Genomic DNA, 9970 nt, shown 5'->3' with positions numbered 1-9970 from the left:
AAAGTATCATGACTGGGAAAAGATGGCAGACTTTGTTTGAAGAGACCACTTAGTACTGTCCAGAGGTGAAGAACATGCCAGATCGTGTACCAGTGGAGACCATATCCGGACAAGCTGAGACATTCCTTAAACTCGAGATGTATTGCCAAGTTACTTTCAAAGTTGCCTGGTCGAATAATCCTGGTTCTCATTTTGGCTAGAGGACCTATTTGATAATATATATTTAAACTACAAAAACCTAATTTGATTTCTTTCGTTACCACCATCAAATTTGTATTCTCTTAATTTTTTCTTATGCGTGATACAAACCCTTTATAAGTCATTTCGATTTTATTTATTGGTATTTAATTAGTATATCGAATGCACACTTTGTACACTAAATTTCAACTTTAGAATGAATCATTTTTAAAACTTCTGACTCACTCACACACATTATTGGCATTTTATTGTCCATTTACATCATCATCATCTTTATTTCCTTCCATGGAAGATTACATGATATAAGAATAAATCATCTGAATACAATCAATAAATATTTAAAAAAAAAATAAAAAAATTCTATATTAGAATACAAATTCTTACACAATATCAATCAACAAAGCGTTCGTCAACTCATAAGTTGCAGGTTTCAGTACCTTATTTACAGAAGATAGCTGCACACTGCATGACAAAGTATGCTGCATACAGGACGAATAGCTTGGAGTTTTCTTTGTCGATTACTCCTGATGGTAACCTTTTACCTAAAAGATATTGTAGTTGCAGCTCATCTTCTGCATTAAATAACGTAATGTGCAGGCTCAGGGGAAATTTATCAGTAAGGAAATCCCAGAAAGAATTTCGAAAGTTCGACATATAAGGACAACTAACATAACACTGAAGTATCAAGTCTGTATAAACATTCCCACATCTAATACACATATCAAGCTGTGTTTGTGGAACAGCAGCCCATAGTTTAGCTACATATGTAAATACCTTAGTGTGTTGTCTGGTTTTAGCCGACTGCCACACTGAGGCAGGTCGTAAGTATTCGTGTATCGAAGAGAATCTATCAAAATCTGCTTGATTAGACATACGAACTCTCCAGAGGCTATTTTCAAGACCAACAATTTTTGACCCTACAATTTCTTTCCAATTATGTTTATCTGGAATTTCAGAATGATGTAAATAATCAGTTAGATACCCGAGCAAGTCAAACTTCTTTGAGGTATAATATAAATTTGAAATTAACCCGCAGCTTGACATGCATCCGCTCAAAATGAAGTGAAATAACGCAACGTTAAACACATGTTTAGTATGTACATTGTTAGGCATCAAACACAATCTGTGTAAAAACATCAATTTTCTTCTATCAATTTCGGACTGCGCTGATGTCCATCCTAGCATTCCCAGGGCAATGTCTGATCTTGTATGTATTTGAAAACCTTGTAAATGTTTGGCAAAATACCTCAGAGTTTTATCCAATAAAGCGAGGTCACTTTTTGAAATGTTACACCATAATTCACTTCCATAAAACAATGAAGGGAAAATTACATTTTTAATTACATTTACAGCAACCAAAGGATTTAAACCATTCGGTTTAATGCCAATACCAAACAGACCGTGAAAAGATTTTTTCCCTTTCTTGCATGCATCGAGTATTGCGTCATGCGACGTCAGCTTTGAGTTAATCCGGTGACCCAGGTGTGTTGCCGAATCGGTAACCGGCAAACATGACGGGCCAAGATACCATTTCATATTGATAAAATTCTTGTATTGGGGTCCGAAAATGATAATGTATGACTTTGTGACACTAAGCTCGAATCGCCACTTATTACTGTAGTCGTATGCTATATCTAACAGCTTTTGTAGATTGCTAAGATATATAGCCAAAAGTGAAATATCATCAGCTAGGGTTGGATTTCCCACAGCTAAGGATCCAATCTTTGCTCCAAATCCACTATTTTCTAACTGTAGCAGCAAGTCATTTATAAATATTGTGTACATCAAGGTTGACAAAACACCCCCTTGTCTCACTCCTTGGCCAATTGAGAACCAATCTGAAAATTGCCCATTTACAAGAACTTTACTCTGTAAATTTGTATACATGTTAAAAAATATCAAAAGTGATTTACATAACTGGACTAGATTTGAAATAAGTAAGAGCTGGTTTTCTGGGGGTACACGACATTCATGGCTGGCTTGCCGAGTTCCTTGCTTCTATGCCTCACTCGGACATCGTACAATGACGGAGATGTGGAACCGTTTCCACCAGTTGTCCCGATGTGCATCATCGCTGAGACCAATCGCAGCGGACGTTACACACTGCTTGGGTCGACACCTGGTGCGTTCAATCACAGACTGAAATCCAACTTTTACCTTGAGTGCGTGTTGGGTTCATTCCCACTCATGATGGGCCTACATTCAGGTCGTTAGGGAATTATTAGTTCCAAGACTTGCAGGCCGAATTAATCAGTGTTCTTTGAACACATAAATGCCCGGGGGGATGAGGCACTAATTCCTTCCCCCATAATCAATTAATCGGTCAGCTTTGCTGGCATTATCTCGTCTTACATGCCATGACGGGCGAAAACTACGTTAATCTAAATAGTCGGTCAGTCAGTCTGACCATCATCATTCAGCAAGAGGACGTCGATCAGCAAACATCGAGGAGCACTACATCCGAGCGTCCACGGGCGGCTATGAATTAATAACGAAGAATGAAGATATGATGAGCCACCAGTCAAACAAGGACTTGGGTTTGCTCGGGACGGCAAAGAGTAGTGCAAGATTACATCGCTGGAAAGCTGCCTTTACTGAACCATTCACTTTGGCGACATCGAGGGAGTAACATCAGAACCGTGGCTGGTATCTTTCCAAAGCATTATGTGGGTGACTGGGAAACACGCTGCACATGCGGACACAAGGACCCACATAATTGACAGAAGTCCGGTAATACCTGCATATCAACGAGGCTCATGCTATTGAATTATAGAGGAGGATAATGCTCTTTTTAAAAGGAAACTTTACACTTCAGTATGCAAACAAATTACCAGCTGCGATGTTAGCAGTCCAATGGTCGGGTGGATCCTCAAAAAAAAGTACTGGCTTACTCATGTGGACTGACGATATCAGCGCTGTAAATCAGGTGCTTACTTACCTTCTGATGACCCCCGGAATCTCGATCTGGAAAAGGTCGCGCTACCTGTCAATACTGTCAAAGTGAATGATGCGGATTCCATTTTGGCTGGAAACTTCTTTTGATAATATATCTATTTTCAGTATCCTAATTTGATCCGTTTGGTTACCGTCATCAACATTTGTATTCTCTAATTTGTATTATGCGTGATACAAACTATTCATATCTCATTTGGACTTTACTGATTGGTACTTAATTAGCATTTCGAATGTACACTTTGTACACAAAATTCCAACTTCATAAATGTATCATTTTCAAAATGTCCGACTCAGTTGATTTGAATAATTGCACAGGTGGCTTAAACATTATTGGTATTTTTATTGTCCATTAAAATAACTGGACTAAATTTAGCTAAGTACGGTTTGGTGTTTTAGGGCCCTGTGTCGTTTACGCCTGTTCTGTGTACCTTTTCTTCCTTGCCACACCCGGTTCTCCTGTACCTAGACGGAGATGTGGGACCATTTCCACCCGTCTTGTCCAGGTGTCCTGATGTGATGTCATAGTGGCGACCAATCGCAACTGGCGTCACATACTGCTTTGGTTGACACCTGGGCCAGTTGACAACATACTGGAATTCATCTAATAGTAACATGAGTGTGTTCGGTACATTCCCACTCATGAAAGTCCTTCATTCAGGTCGTTAGAGACATTTAGTCCCACGACCTGATGACTAAATCAACAGTGCTCCTTGAGCACATACACGCCTGGGGAATGAGGCTCTAATTCCTTCCCCCAGAATCAATTATCAGTCCGCTTTGCGAACATAAATCGGTGGCACATGTACACCACTACGCACGCCGCTATAATCCAAATAAGTAAGACTGACCATCCATTGTTGACTCATCGTCCTAGGAAGATGTGTTCAAGACTAGCCAAGCTGAACGAAGCTTACGTAAATTCACATCGTGTCAGGCAAAGTCTGATACCCAAACATGAAGAGATACAGAATGTCAGAATGCTGAAAGTGACCGAAGACCTGGTAGAAGAGCTCTTTAGAGAGGAAATAAAGAATGAGAAAGAAGAATAGACGGAGAAGTAGACTTCAGAAGCAGATAGAGCAGCAGCAGCAATAGCAGAAACCAAAACAGAGGTTTTGTCGACTGCCGTGTAGACACAAAAGAGTTCTCCTTCTTTTTCCGAATAAGCAGACCCTATCCTGTGGGAAAGCCTGTCGCCAGGCGTGGACGCGATCTTAGATGATACAAGATTGCCATAACTCCCCGTCCACAAAAACAGCCGATTTCACGGCGACACCAATACTCTAGAAAAGACACACTAGTTCAATTACCAATTGTATGTTAGTAAATTAAAAAATAGTAATGTGTGTATAAGTACTTCATTTTTTAATGTAAAAAAATAGAAGTGTATCTATAAGCACTTCATTTCTTTGTTTTATGTAAAATGTAGAAGCGTGTCTATAAGCACTTCGTTTCTGTGTACTTCTATACTACAATGCATTTAAATATAAGGTGCCCCAGGATACCAACATGAGAGTGGGGGTGGTGGTGGCAATGGATTTCCTTTTTTGATAAATGTAGTTCTTATATTGAACATACCTTAATGGTGACTTTGCATCAAGTTATCACAACATGAATTGACTTCCTGATGTTTTTCCTTTAATTTGATATATTTTGATGAAATCAGGAGTTTTCATTATTAGTTCTGATGGACCATGACTATATTATCTATGTTAGGTACTAACTTGGACATCATATAATTAGTCAGCATAGGTTATGACGTATTTCTGGAAATAGTCGCATTATAAAGTAATATCTGGACTTTTAGTACAAGAGACCTTTTTGGAACTGGCCAAAGCACACCTGTTTGATTTAGTCATGCTAAGCAAAACCCAGAAACGCTAAGCAAAATAAAGTTTATTTTCTGCTTAGGCTTTGAAGCTGCTTTCTGAAGAATATAAGTAGCATTCTTCACCACTTTGAAAATGTTAAGGAAAATACAATATTATTTATTTCTAAGGGAACACAATAAGAAACTGTAATAAATTTAGAGTATGCCCATTTGTTTATAGCGTTCCATTTTAAAGAATCCTTAGATATTTGTGATTACTTGTTTGATTATGGGAACTCGGTCTTGAGAAATATTCCTCAGCCCGAAATAATTAGCCAATTACCAGGAGCAAACGTCACGGAGTGAAGTGTTAGTAACTTTCCATGATACCACGGTTTACTTTTGGTGAATTCAGGTCAGAGCCACATGAGTGTCCCGGTAGTTAAATTGTCTCTAATCAAATCAAGTGGTGCACATTGGTTGTGTGACTCCAGGTGCAGTATTTATGATTGGATATGTAAATTACACAATGGAAGACGAAAAAGAAAGGGACTGTACCATCGTTGGCAGGTGTAGTGCAAGCCTTAACCTAAGTAGCTTTGAAATATCACTTGACAGTAAAAGTAATCCGATATTCCACACTGGATTAGAACTGATATATGCCAACAGCTGGTTTATGTTATACATTCACTAGGGTTTATGTACCTACTTTCAGGGCAGTCTTTACTCCCCCTCCTAACTGTACTGATGTCTTGTATTTAATAAATAGTATAGAATGCCTTCTGCAGTTATTCTTCAACAGCAAATAACATTCCTTGGTGGCAGCAGTAAAAACACAGGATTTAAATTATCAGAGTTGAAAATGGCCTCATTTCAATGTACAAATCCAGACAAATTTGACTTTCAAGACATGCAACTTGGGGAAAAGTGGTTTCAGAGCTTTTAGTGCTTTTGTCAAGCATCTGGATTTAGTGAAAAAGAGGAAGAAATTGAAGTAAATACCGTGACTTATTCCATGTGAAGTGAGACTCTAGACATTTTGTCTTCGTTCAACCTGACAGAGGAAGACAAAAAATGTGGAAGCCCATGACAGATAGGTTCATGCGATAATTAATGCCAAAGATGAATGTAATTTTTGATAAAGCCAAATTTAATCAAAGAAAACAGGAAGAGGGAGAAACAGCAAAAAGTTTTGTTACATCTTTGTGTTAGCATATAATTGTAATTTTAGGTCACTACATGATGAAATGATCAGGGATCGAGTTGTAGTAGTTGGACTCCGAGATTCAAAACTGTCGGAAAAATTGCAGTTAGATGCAACTGCAACTCAAGTCTGCCTTTAGTCAAATTCAACAAAATGAGGATGTGAAATAGCAATAATCAACTATACGACCAAGTGCAGAAAGAATGACTGAAATGGATGCAGAAAAAACGTCTTCACTCAAATATGGGAAGCAAAAACATAAAATCCCAAACGTTCAATAGAATAATGTCAGCAGAAAAGGGTGCATGAGATGGGGAAACAAAGTTAATCATTCTCGAGACCAATGTCCTGCAAAAGAAGCATAATGTCACAAGTGTAAGAAAAGGGGATACAATACAAAATGCTGTCTGTCAAAATCATCAGTTCGCAAAATAGAATCGAGAGTGGAGCCTGGATTTCTAGGGACTATTAGCACAAAGAAGGGTCAGCCGTGGATAGCGCAGCTTAGATTGAACAACGCTTCACTTTTATTCAAGATTGATACTACAGCTGATGTGACTGTAATCCCTGAGAGGGATTTATGAAAAATCGGAGACCAAAAACTATCAAAATCTTTTCGAAAACTGTATGGACATGGAAACTCTGAACTTAAAGTATATGTAGACTGGAATTGAACAATACGTTCAGTGTACAAAACATATGGAAGGTTAACGAAGAAAACTTGTGCAGATGTGTGGTTAACAGACAATTGGGAAATTGTGAGAGCTGTGGTCTTGTATTAATTACAGTAAAATTAGTAAAGAATGGACACAGAGTTTCCAATTTACAACATAAGTTGTATGGAAGTCTTTGGAATTAAAGGAAACTAATGACTTCAAGCGGAATCATGCCAGAGTTTGACATTGCTCGGTCAAGTAAAACCCCTTGGATTGTTACAATACAATAACAGCTAATAAGATTAACAACTGATTTCCTATTAGGCAAATAGGTTTGCAGCTTGCCTTAAAAGCATTCTGAATCAATTTTATTACTTGCTGCCTTAATTCTAGTTCACCTGTAATTACTTCTAATTATGAATCTATCGGTTGGACACCTCTGTCATCCCTAATTATAAACTGGTGCTGGCATAACCAAGGCTGAAAACAAACAATGTAGCTACTCATATATACAGGTTTTCTTGTTATTTCAGTTTGTGCCATCTACTGACAAAACCAGATTTACAAAGGCTTCACATAGTATATCCACCCTGTGAGATAAATGAAGAAACTGTACAATAATGTACCACCAAGAAAATTTGGTCTTTTTTAGTGAGAAAGGTATATACAAAAAAAATTGACCATATGTTTATTTATTTTTTTAAAAATGTGTCACCTGTATCTTTTATTTGGTTTTTTATATATACAGAATCTAGATGCTTCATATTTCATTTTCTTGACTTATGTTTACATTGATTTGGAAGGCTTTATCTTCCTAAATTTTGTACAATTCATTTTTTTAATTTCAACTCGAGTTGGCACTTTATAGCCACTATATTGCTGGGATGTCATGAAATGCTACTACATACGGACATATTAACATGGTATAGGAATACAATACCAACTCAGAATAAAACATAGTACAGAACAGGTTCCCTTGGAATAAAGCATCTCCTTATAACAGTCCCTAGTATAACAATGGGTATGGTCACTCTTCCCATTTTTGGGATGAATATATTTTGTATATTTAACATACCAAAGTATAATGTGAACTGACCCAACCTGTATAACAATACTCTTTGTGGCTTCCCCTGAGTAACTCAGAGGGACTGATGCTCTACCAGGTGAAAAGAATTTCCATGAATTCAAGATAAAACCATTTCTCCCTTTCATCTGCTGATTATTGAAGACATCTTAGATATTTTCAGCTATAACAAGAATTTCAGATTAGCTACTGTGGCTGACATATTGTAGTTAGATTGGCACCATTTTCATTTAAGACTAAGCAGACCTCGTTAGAAAGTATTTAAATGATAACCATATTAGGATGATCCATTCAGATTGAGCAAGAAAAGGAATATTTTCATGACAGACATTGTATTAACAATAATGGATGTACTATATGACTGGTATCACTTTCATTTAGGACCCACTAAGTATTACAAACAGGGCTGGTGCTACCATATAGGCAAACTAGGCAGCCGCCCAGGGCGCTGATTTCAGGGGGTGCATTTTTAATGTTTTTTAATTGTTTATAAATTTTGAAATTGATATTTTCCGGGAGAATCTAACTTTGCCTAGGGCGCCAGATAGTCTGGCCGGGTCTGGCGCAGGCCCTGATTATATAAAGCCTTAAAGTTAAAAATGCCTGTACTCCCATCTAGACCAAGATGGTAATCCCTAGTGGTTGTTGAGTATGTAATGGGTCTATCCGATAAAGTTCTGTCTTTCCTAAAAATAGTGCTACTGGAGAGCTCTGGATCAGATTTAATAATAAATCTATTGTCCGATATTTAACACAATCTTTGTTGTGGTCATATAAATCAAAATGCTTAGTCACCGGGGAATCGCTACAATTACAGATATCCCTCAAGGGCTCTTTTTTTCTCACTTGGAATTCTCGTTTAGTCTCAACTACATATATTTTGTGCAGGTGAGGAAATAGGTGATATGCCTGTGGAACAGTTTCCTCTTAGTTTTGAGGCTTCTCAGGGGATGTTTTCCAAAGAATACATCTGGAAAATTAGTGAGCCTTGGGCATTTCTAATCTTTGAGCAATTTTCCTTTTAAGGCCCCATTCTTTCTAGGCAGCCACACACTTGTTTTAATTTTTCATATTTGGAAAGATGTTTTCTCACTTCTTTATAAAGTGGAATTGATTAGGGTGGTAGTAGCAAATGCTTCACTTCTGGGCATTTTTTAACTGCTTCTTCTAGTTTTCTCTTTTTGTTTGAAGTTGCATTTCTAATGACAACTGTTTGTGTAGAAGAGCTGGACAAGAGTACTAATGCACTCTTGTATAGACTCATTGGGCTCTCATTGGTTTTGGGATCTTGTAGACTGGATTCCCGCAGAGGGTCGCCTTCACTTCCAGTAGAATACTAACTATGGGAAGATGATGACTGCTTGGATGTGGAAGAAAATCCTCACATTTGCTGGGGTATCCTAGTCCGACCAGTTTCATTACTACTGGTATTGTAACTCATCTGAGGGTATAATATGGGTGGTTGACCGGTTTCATTACTGTTGCAACAATAATATGGGTGTGCTTTGAGATCCAAGCAGTTATTATATAAAATCTATTCATGGAACCCCATGTTGATATAGCCACCCCTTTGGGAGGAGTAGTGATAATACTTTGAAGATAGCTACCACTGTGATCATATTGGAAACCAGATGCACACTGCTTTCATACTTAGAATTGATTTGCATCAACAAATGTCCTCTGATGATAACCCCATGTCAAAGTGTCTTTCCAGTTACTGGAAGTAGTGATAAGAAGGTTTTCAAGATGGCCAACACAGAAGCCAAATTGGATGTACGGTCAACATCATTAAAACTTAGGACCAACAAGACATCATACAAAGTCTTCTGGTGAAAACCCAACATGGATATTACTTTCAATATTGGAGGAGTAATAATGTAAAGATTTTCAAGATGGCTACTATCGTAGCCATATGGGATAACAGGTGCACACCATTTGCATTTGAGACCAGTAGGACATCAAATTAAGTCTTCTGCTGAAAGCACAAAGTTAGTATGACCAGACAGCTAGGAAATCAATATTATGATTTTAAAGCTGGCCATATCGTATTTCAGATCGGCACC

Source organism: Sinohyriopsis cumingii, chromosome 10 (genome assembly GCF_028554795.1).
Source record: "Sinohyriopsis cumingii isolate HCF-2022 chromosome 10, ASM2855479v2, whole genome shotgun sequence".
Taxonomy (NCBI): domain Eukaryota; kingdom Metazoa; phylum Mollusca; class Bivalvia; order Unionida; family Unionidae; genus Sinohyriopsis; species Sinohyriopsis cumingii.
Note: the sequence above shows the minus strand (reverse complement) of the source record.